This window comes from Magnolia sinica, chromosome 18, assembly GCF_029962835.1.
Source record: "Magnolia sinica isolate HGM2019 chromosome 18, MsV1, whole genome shotgun sequence".
Lineage (NCBI taxonomy): Eukaryota > Viridiplantae > Streptophyta > Magnoliopsida > Magnoliales > Magnoliaceae > Magnolia > Magnolia sinica.
The window spans coordinates 45869218-45879064 of record NC_080590.1 but is presented as its reverse complement, the minus strand read 5'-3'; positions in this window follow the sequence as shown (position 1 = coordinate 45879064).

Below are 9847 nucleotides of genomic sequence, written 5' to 3'. Positions count from 1 at the left end.
CTAATAAACTAGAAAGTAGAATGAATGGAGCGATAGATATCGATTTGATCGGCAATCGTTCGATAGAAAAGGAGCTAATTGCAAGTTTTTTGAATGAATAAGAAATAAATGCATTGGACGAGATCGAATTGTCGAGCAAGCAAATTTGAACAATACTGCTCAATTCTAGCTTGGTATTTTTGCCAATATCTATAGTACGACCATAGGGAAGATTCCTATAGATGAGGTAACTTTCTCAGGCGAGGAGCATCTAAAATGTTGATTGTTCATTATTATCTTTAAAATAGTCTATGAACCAAGATATGCCAAATTCTTTGAGTAAAAAATGGGTAAAAGTTCCATTACATTTACCTTTATTAAGAGGAAATAATAAGGAATCCATATAACCAGAGAATCTATGGATCTCCAGATGATAATGAATAGCCCAGTGACCATAAGAAGTATAAATAATATTGAAGGGGATGGGAGAATGTACAAGAGTAGATAAAAAGTATTCATAGATCCACATTTGGAGGAGCCATAGTGATCCTCTGTCAAGATATAGACCTTTGGTAGTTACTTCACAAATGTCTCTATATAAGTGGTTGAGCACAAAGGGTACAAGTGTAAATTTTTGACCCTATGGGAGCACCTCAGCTAGTTGGCCGTATTCGGTGTTAATCTAAAGAGCATTCATACAAAGCAAATGACGACATATCCAAAGCAGTGAGAAGGCCATGTGTTCTTCATAATCAACCATGCCTTCATGTTTATGGTACACTTGCATGAAGTGTGAATAGGCTTTACTAGCTTTATTGGTGAAATGTCTTGGTTCCTTCTAAGTGAAAGCCTGGGAAGACTACCTCACTGAAGGGAAGGAGTTGGGTGAGGGCAGAGATGTTCAAAATTATAGGACTCATAGGACCACATTCGAAGAAGAATGTGTTGGTGGATGGTCTCCAAAACATTGACATTGTGGTAAGAAGAGGAGGATTCAATGGATAGTTACAAAGTGACAGTTTGATGCATTCACAGATGTTGGACAATCTCCAAGAAGTTTCTTATTGGGCAGTAACGCGGTCGAACCAATCTTCCCATCCTAGCAGGGGTTTCAGCCATGATCGGGGATTCTTTAGAGCATTAGATGGTTTTGGAATTGATTCAAATTAAATTAATATTATTTCACCAAGGAAGTTCAAGAAGAATGAATCCAATGAATAAATTTTATCAAGCTCGACTCCTTAAAAGAAAGACAGTCCAAAGCAATAGTAATCTTTAATGGGTGATTTGAAAATAATTTCGTTGGAAAACTTCTCAGAGAGGCCATCTAAGATATTTATTAGATCATATTGTTAAAAGATTTGGAGGAGCAAAAGATGAGGAAGCCGACATCGTTAGAACGAGAAGGTTAGATTGAACTTTGAAGATGAAGGAGTAGAGAAAAGGAAGAAGAATGTTTTTCAAAAATGAGGTATATATCAGTCAAAAATCTGGTGCATTAATTAGGGATCATTATTTTCTCATTTGGTATGATACTTGTGTTCACAACCCCAAGTGTAGGGTCGAGATATAGTAATAATCTCGGTAAGCTCGAGGTCGAATCCATAGGGACTGAACTTGTACGTTTCTGAAATTAACTAGAACTATAATTAAAAGAAGATTTAAATCTAATTCTGAAGTAATTGAGAGAGTAATTATAATTAAAGTAATTAAAACTTGTAAATTTAAAGATGGGAACTAGGGTGCTAAGAATCCACTTGTAGCTCTTGGGATGCTACCTTACTTTGATTTAAAAAGCACAATTGGAATTAGAGTCCTATCCTATCCAATTGGAAGATAAAGCAATCAAATCAAATCTAAACTTTTATTAACATAATTATCAATGGATGAGAATTATGAAGGTTGGAAGGGATTCTATCACCAAACCATGCCCAGGAGACGATATCAAATAATGGGATTTACCAATCCCACAATCTCAAAACAGGAAGAAGATACTCAAAGCTATTGCAGATCTATTGTAATTTGAGTCACAACAAACCATTAAAAACTAAAAATATTCCTTAAAAATCAAATTAGAATCCATGAAGTTCAACATAAACATCAATCAAAGCAAAGAAACATCCCAATCACGCTACAAACTTCACCTCTTAGCCCTAGCTAAGAGGTTTAGCCAACTATAGACATAATTGAACCAAAGTCTCTTAAATAAAACATGAAAACAACTAGGGAAGAAAGAAAAAAAAACTCTTAGCGACGGCTTCTCCACCCTTTTGCTTCACTCCTCAAACCCTAGAAGATGCCTAAGAACATCTTAGGGACTCCTATTTATAGTTGTGAAATGCCTCCTTGCGAACTGACTTGGAAAAATTCAGAAACCACCTCAAATTTACGCAGTCTATGTGCTGTCTATGACACCCTTGACTAGTCGAGGACAACCTTCGACTAGTCGAGGATTGCGTGAAATTAGAAGTTTATGTTACTAGAGTTCAAGTTGAAGTATCTTCAACTAGTCGAGGAAAAGCTTTGACTGGTTAAGCCAGAGCTTCAACTAGTCGAGAGTTATGCAAATTCTCTTCAAATCTTCGATTTTCTTCATTCCTCACTTGGTTTTCCTGGATCTTTAGCATGTGAATTCTTCATTTTTTACCTTCTAAAATCCAACCTTTGGCTTGGTGATTCTTAAGCATTAAATCCATGATTTCAACATTCTTTTCAATCCAAGCTCTGAGATTCACCTTGCAACACAAACATGTATAAAATATATCATTAAGCATTATCATATTCATAAAACCAAGATATAAATTGGAGATAATATACAATATTTGACCCTCAACAACTTGTACATGTATCGCCATGCGAATAGCTCTTTATTCAAAAAAGATATTGGAATCGACATTCAGAATTATTTCGGTCAAAGACGGTAACTGAGGTGTCGTCATGTGTCCCACAAACGACTGCATTCATGAGGGACCATACGTCGCTTTCACCTTTTGCCCAAAGGTGAAGTGACATAGTGGGTAATGTTCATCCCTATTTCTTCCAATTCCTATAAGAGCCAATCAGGGGCGGTTGTGTGTAACTATTTGGGAGTTCCATGGTATATTTGAAGATCTTTAGAGGTGTGCGAAGAGGATTTTACGGCAATACAGCTGGTGTTTATTGAGCAGTGTCACATCATCCATTAAGATAAAGTGGTCAAGTGAATGGTGGTCGTGCTGAAACAATTATAGTAACTATCTGAAAGTGAGAAGTATCCAGATAGTCAGGTTAAGGCTATAAATAGCAAAGGAAGTCAGTAGAAAAAATTGTCTAATACCAGCCAAACCAAATCTATCTTTCAATTATCCTTTTAGTTATCAGTCATTTACATTCCATAGTGTAATCTTTTACCTTTACATGTTATTTACATTCCTTAGTGTAATCCATAGTGGTAATTAAGTAGTCATTAATTTTAACTATAATCTGAGTCTACACTCATACATTGAATTCAATTCAAGTATCAAGTATATTTCTTCATCCAAAGAGGCATTCTGCAGTTGTTCTCTGCGGTCGATTGTAAGAATTTCTTTTTTGTTTTTTTTTTGTATTAAAGAGAAAAAGTTATTTCGTATGGAAGGCAAATGTATGACTCATTTTTAGAGAACAAACCCCACCCTCTAACTATCGTTTGATCATCTTAAGCAACGCTGTGCAAGTGGCTGAATAGGTGACCGATCTTATTAGAATTCGGTCATATACGGTCGATTTTCGACGTATCCACCTGTCTTGGCACTTAGGGTTGTAGTTGTTCGGCTTGAATTGAGCCGCACATTCAATTCTGACACGCCTGCATTAATCATGTGATCAAATTTGAAATCGAACCACAACAATATGATCCATATGAGCCATCCATTTCCCTTACCATTGATCAGACTATTAGGATCATCGGGAAGAAAGAAGAAGAAAAAAAAACATTTTTTTAGGTGATGGGTGATCAAGGTGGAACCAGCATGATTGATGGTTTATACCCATGATCACATTATTTGTAATATAATTAATATGGAATGTCCATTTTTCCTGACATAAGTGATTTTTTTTAAGAGGGAAAGGCAATCAAGAGTGGAACCCACATGATAGATGGTCTGGATCAATTACTAGACTATTTGTTGTATGATCAAAGTCACCTGTGTTTTCCAACTTGTAATTGAACCAAATGCAGAGACCTACTGCAAGAGGTTTACTAAATACACAGGTTTGTACAAGTCAGCTAACACAGAAGCCACGGGATATCCAAGCCATCCATAGAAACCTTCCACGGGCCACCGAATTTTTTATATTCCATCCAACCTGTTCATCAGGTGATCTCCGCGGTGATGGAGAAACCCAAAAAAAAAAAGTAGCTATTTCAAAAGTCAAGTGGACCACATAGAGTGAATTTAGATGTATTACAAGTGATTTTATATCGTTCCATGGTGTGGCCCACGTGAGTTCTAGATAGATCTTATTTTTATTAGTACATTAAATATGTGGTAGCACAACTAATGAACGGAGTGGATGTTGCACATATATCACGGTGGGCCCACAAAGCTTGGGTGCTGCAGGAGCTTTCTACAACACTTGTGATGGTTTGTAGATAAAGCTAACCTAAAACCAGCTTTTGGTGATCAGTTCCCAATCAGTTTGAACAGGAGAGGCCCTAGACAGGGCTGTGGATGCAACCATCAGTGGCTTGAAACCACAAGCCAGGCCTCCTTTATCGAACTCTCTGCCTATTCAAACCATGGGAGGGGAGTCACATGTTTCTCGACCCCCACGCTTTCTTAGTATACTCGGACTCTCATTTCTGAGAAGTGGGTCCCAAACTTCAGTCATCCAGACCGGTGCACTGATGCATCTCACTGTGGATGGAATGGTCTCCAAATAGGTCCAAGATTAGAAGAGCATAGCTACCAATTTTTGGACATTTATGTGGACCGTTTGTGTATTTCTAGTCTTAACTGTCTATTTGTAGGCCGCAGATCGAAAGATCACGATCATCCTACTGATGGGATTTTGGGGTGTGGTCCATCACGGTTTGAAATCCGAACTAGTGGTCTGGATTATCCAAACATGGCCTCTCTTGTCAAAATCGAGAACTTCGCTATTTCTAACTATGGGAAACCTTGGGTGGTGTATCTTATAATTTCTGTCCACGGCGCGAATGCCTGTCCGGAATTTAGGTATGACCGTTACTCCTAACGGTTTGTTTCTCAAGGCCGTTATAAAGCCTCAAATTTCATCACCTTCGTTCGTTGTTCCTTGCAAACTCTCTCTCCCTTTCTCTCATGGATTCAGGCAGCCAAAAGGTTCAGATGGAAGATTCAACCAATTTCGACATGGGTTCTTTACGATCCAACCTTCCAAGGAAGTAAGACTTCTGCATTGATCATCTCCCCCCTAAGTAAAAACTCGCCGAGGAGAGATTTAAGAAGCAAATTGCAGTTTACATGCCAATATGGCATACATCCGGACCGTTCATTAGTCAGGTCTTGTAATTATGAACATTCCTGGTCCATTAATCAGGCTAGTTTGCGGTCAGATGAGCCGCGCATCCAAATGGACTGTTACAAATGCGACCAACCAGTCAAGGGGGCTAGCCTGAATTTTTGGACATGGAATGTTCACCTATAGCGACAACAAGTACATGGCTCAGATGTGGAAAACGCACAGTCGGTTCCCCTTCTATCTCTCCTCGCGCGAATCATTCAAGCATTTTTCTTTCATTTAGACGAAAAGGAAAGTGCAGTTTCACTGATGGTTTGGATATTTTTTATTTTATATTTTATAGCAGAAGAGGGTTATCAAAGTGTTACTCAGGCAAATCACGGTCTTTCACATCCATAGCTGACGTAAAATGCACCGAAGATCTAAAAAAGCCCGAAATTCCAGAGGCGAAGAGGAAGAAGTATTCAATTAGGCAGGGTTCGTTTCCTCCGCTTGCTTGCCGGAGGGTAATGAGTAGCAACCACTTCACATCTTATGTTGGTACATAGATTGCCGATAAATTAAAACATATGCCTTTCCCCCTTTTTTTTTCTTTTAAATTTACTTTTGTTGTATGTACACATATTTATACTCAATTCCCCATTTGGAAGGAAATATCCTTCTAAGTTTTGCTCATGGAATTGTAATGATATAATTCATGGAATGTAAGATTTTTTATTTTATGTATTTTTGAGATTTTAATGTACTTAATGGCCTTTTGTCTCAAATTGTGTTAATATCATGGCATTACGGCCTTTGGATTTTAAGCCAAAGACGTAATGAGAGAGATATATTGTATTATGAAATTTATAGATTTATAAAGAGGATTTTCATAATCAGGCGGATAGGATTTTGCTACATTTTTTACAATGTATTAACTATAAGTTAAAAGATTTTCATGATTAGGGCGATTTGGGAATTGTATGAGATTTAGAATTTTGTAAATGGATTATTTTTTCCTTTTTGTTCGCAATTGGGGCATATAGAAAAGAATTAGGAAATACGCCATATGGTAGGGCTGTCAATTGGTCCGGCCGAGGTGCATGGTCCTGTCGAATTGGGTCCCACCAAGTCTGGGTATTAGACAATGAGATAATGGACCCAGAAGTATCCAGGTCTAAGTACCCATCAGCTTTGCGTTGGTGACTATGGACCTCAATGATGAGTCGGGTTCAGTTACGAGTCATTGCTGTTGATTGATGGTCAGAGAAGGTAAAAGATGCTCCTCTAATGCACGGCAGGTCGATCGTCGATGGGAAGAGACGTCTATGTGTGATGGATTTGAAATTCTTGAGAAGAAAAGTTCAAAAAGAGTGTCATGATTAAGGAGGCATATATCATGGATGGCCTGTGTTTTCAAAATAGGGTTTTGCTAAGGTCCCATATCGAATCAAACCTTTTAAATGGCACATAGGGTGATATATTGTTAATCTGAACTGTTTAATTATTCGTACAACAACGAGCAAGCCACGGTGTAAAAATAGTGCCTCTGGGATGATCCTAGGCTTCCGATCAATAGCATGAAAATGGATAGTCAAAATTTGACTAAAGAAACAAAATAGGTACAATCATCATCTCGAAACATCTAGTGGATGGATCCCACTTTGTATTTCTTATGTTCTAAAGTGACACTTTGATTTGATCATTTGAATCATGTGACTTATGGCTCATAAACAATTAATGGTTGTAACAGATTAGCCCCATTCAAAGGATTAGGATCATCTAATCGGTGTGATTCTTGTATTATGGCATGCTCTATTCTATGAATGAATGAATGGTTTAATTTGATGATAGGTCATCTCACCATTTAAAAGGTTTGGACATCACTTATGGAAACCAAAACTTGAATTTTGATCATCTTGTTTATTACCTTGCTTTGAATACCATTGACCCTACAAAAAGTATTATACCATAAGGTTTTATTTTCAACCATCTCCTATCCACAATAACTAAAATTATGTGGATGGTTTGGATTGTATGTGATGCTATCACATTTGTTATAGAGAGATGCATGTGCCACATTTTGGTGCTATGGGCTCCACCACCTCTTCTGTTTTAAATGATGAATATAACTAGAATTGGAGTTTATTCACTCAGGAGCTTATTTGGTTTTTCAATTACAACGGTAAAACGTTGTAAATGGGTTATAATTATTTACTCGTGTAATTGTGTGGAGACATCATTTGCATTTGACTGCAATAATAATTTTGTTACATTATTCTTTTACCGTAGAAATTATTGTAAAAATAATAATTTTATAATATAAACTTGTAATTATCATAATTTACTTTACCTACTTTCTTTACAAGTGTATACTTTAATTCTTGATTTACAAGCCACAATTTTTATTTAAATAAACACCTGAAAATGATAATAATGACTCATTACTTTGCATTTTATAAGAATTTGGAAAGCCAAACACACCCCAAGTGCTGACTCAAAATAAACATAATGGCTCACCCCATTACTCCCACATGCAAATGTCATTAATTGCAGGAACTAAATAGCAATGGGATAGGTGGCCAGCTTGGCCTGCCCATGTAGGGCTAATTTACATCAAAGTAGTCTAGTCATTCCTCACAATAAATGAGACAAATCCAGTTAACCAATTCAATTTTCAGAAAATTGAGCAAAGATGGGATAACAGCAAAACTCAATTATATGCTCTTACCCACTAGTTAGTGTGTTATTTCACTTTTTCTGCATTATAATTGACTTATATAATCTAAAATTAGCTTAGTTCCTTGTTGGATCACCTACTAGCTGCATTCTATGATCAGTCTATGCAATTTGAAGGCTTAGCTAGGCTTCTAAAATCCAATGTTGAAATTATTCAATTGAGTGCTTTCATTCATTGACTTTCTGCGGTACAAAGTGAAACTCATCATAAATGAATAATTGAAAGATGATGAGATTCAAATGCTAAAGGCCCAAAATATCATATAGCAATATTTCTTAATGGTGCGCAGATTGGGTACTACCCCAACAAGACCTAACTAGAGATGACTGTCTCTCAAGGGCTCTTTGGGGCCACTGTGATATTTGTATTTCATCCAAGCCACCCATCCATTTTGAAAGATTATTTTAAGGCATGAACCCAAAAAGAAGGTATATCAAAGGTTCAAGTAGACCACACCACAGGAAATAGTGGTGACAATGACCCTAGTGTTGAAACCTTCCAAGGGCCCATCATAATGTTTATATGTCATCCAACATGTTCACAAGGTCACATAGACCTACATAAAGCAAAAACATAAATATCAGCTTGATCCAAAACTTCCACAGCCCGTAAGTTTTTAACAGAAGGCATTCAATCCCCACCATTTCGTGGTGTGGTCTACTTGAGCATTTGATCTACCTCATTTTTAAACTCATAATCTAAAATGATTTGTCAAATGAATGAACAACTCGGATAAGATGCATATATCACCATGGCCCCACAAAGCCCTAACAGGACTATCCATCACTAGATAGGTCCTGGTGTAGGTAGTACCCAATCCCCTTCACTCTATTCATGCCAACCTCTTTCATGGTTAGGGGTGTACATGAGCCAAGTTAGCTTGGTTAGCTCACCAGACTCGACTCGAAAAAGCTTGATTCGACTCGATTCAAAATTGAGTTAGAGTAGAGTTGAGCTAATTTTTTTAGCACGAAAATATTTCGAGCCGAGTTCAAGCTTGCCCGCGCTCGACTCAACTCGGATCAAACCCCAACTCGAATCAAATCGATGACTCTGTTATTTTGATATTGATGTTGCTCAACAAGTGTTTAATGAAATGACTCAACAAAGTGTGGGCTAGTGGCAAGGAAGGTATGGATATGAAACAAATACCCTTGTATCTTGATTTTTATGTTATCTGCTGAGTGTTTGATGAAATACCTGTAAAACGATATTGTTGTTTTACATTCCATGAGAAATTAAAGGTGCACTTCATGTGTTTGAGAAAATGCCACAAAGGCTCGATCTTGGCTCGAACTTGACTCAAACTTGCCCGAGCTGCTGACCGAACCAAGCCGAGCTGGCCAATCAGGCCTGAGAACTGAGCCAAGCCAAGTTCGAAATGAGGTCAGCTAGTGGCCGACTCGAGTCGAGCTATGCTAAGCTCAACTCGGTTGGACTAGTGTACACCCCTAAATGGTATGATTATTGAGTAATGGTTATTACAATAATAGCAATAAAAAGCCAATAGAGAGCAAATGATCTTCATTTTAGGCCGTCATCCTAAACCGTTGATTTAAGTACTAAAGAACAAAAACAAATCTAAAAGAGGCAACGGTCGGATCGAGAGTATCATACCTATGGTCGCCAATGTACAGTCGTGCCATTGATTCATCTGACGGCTAGCAAAAATTGGAACATCCAAGT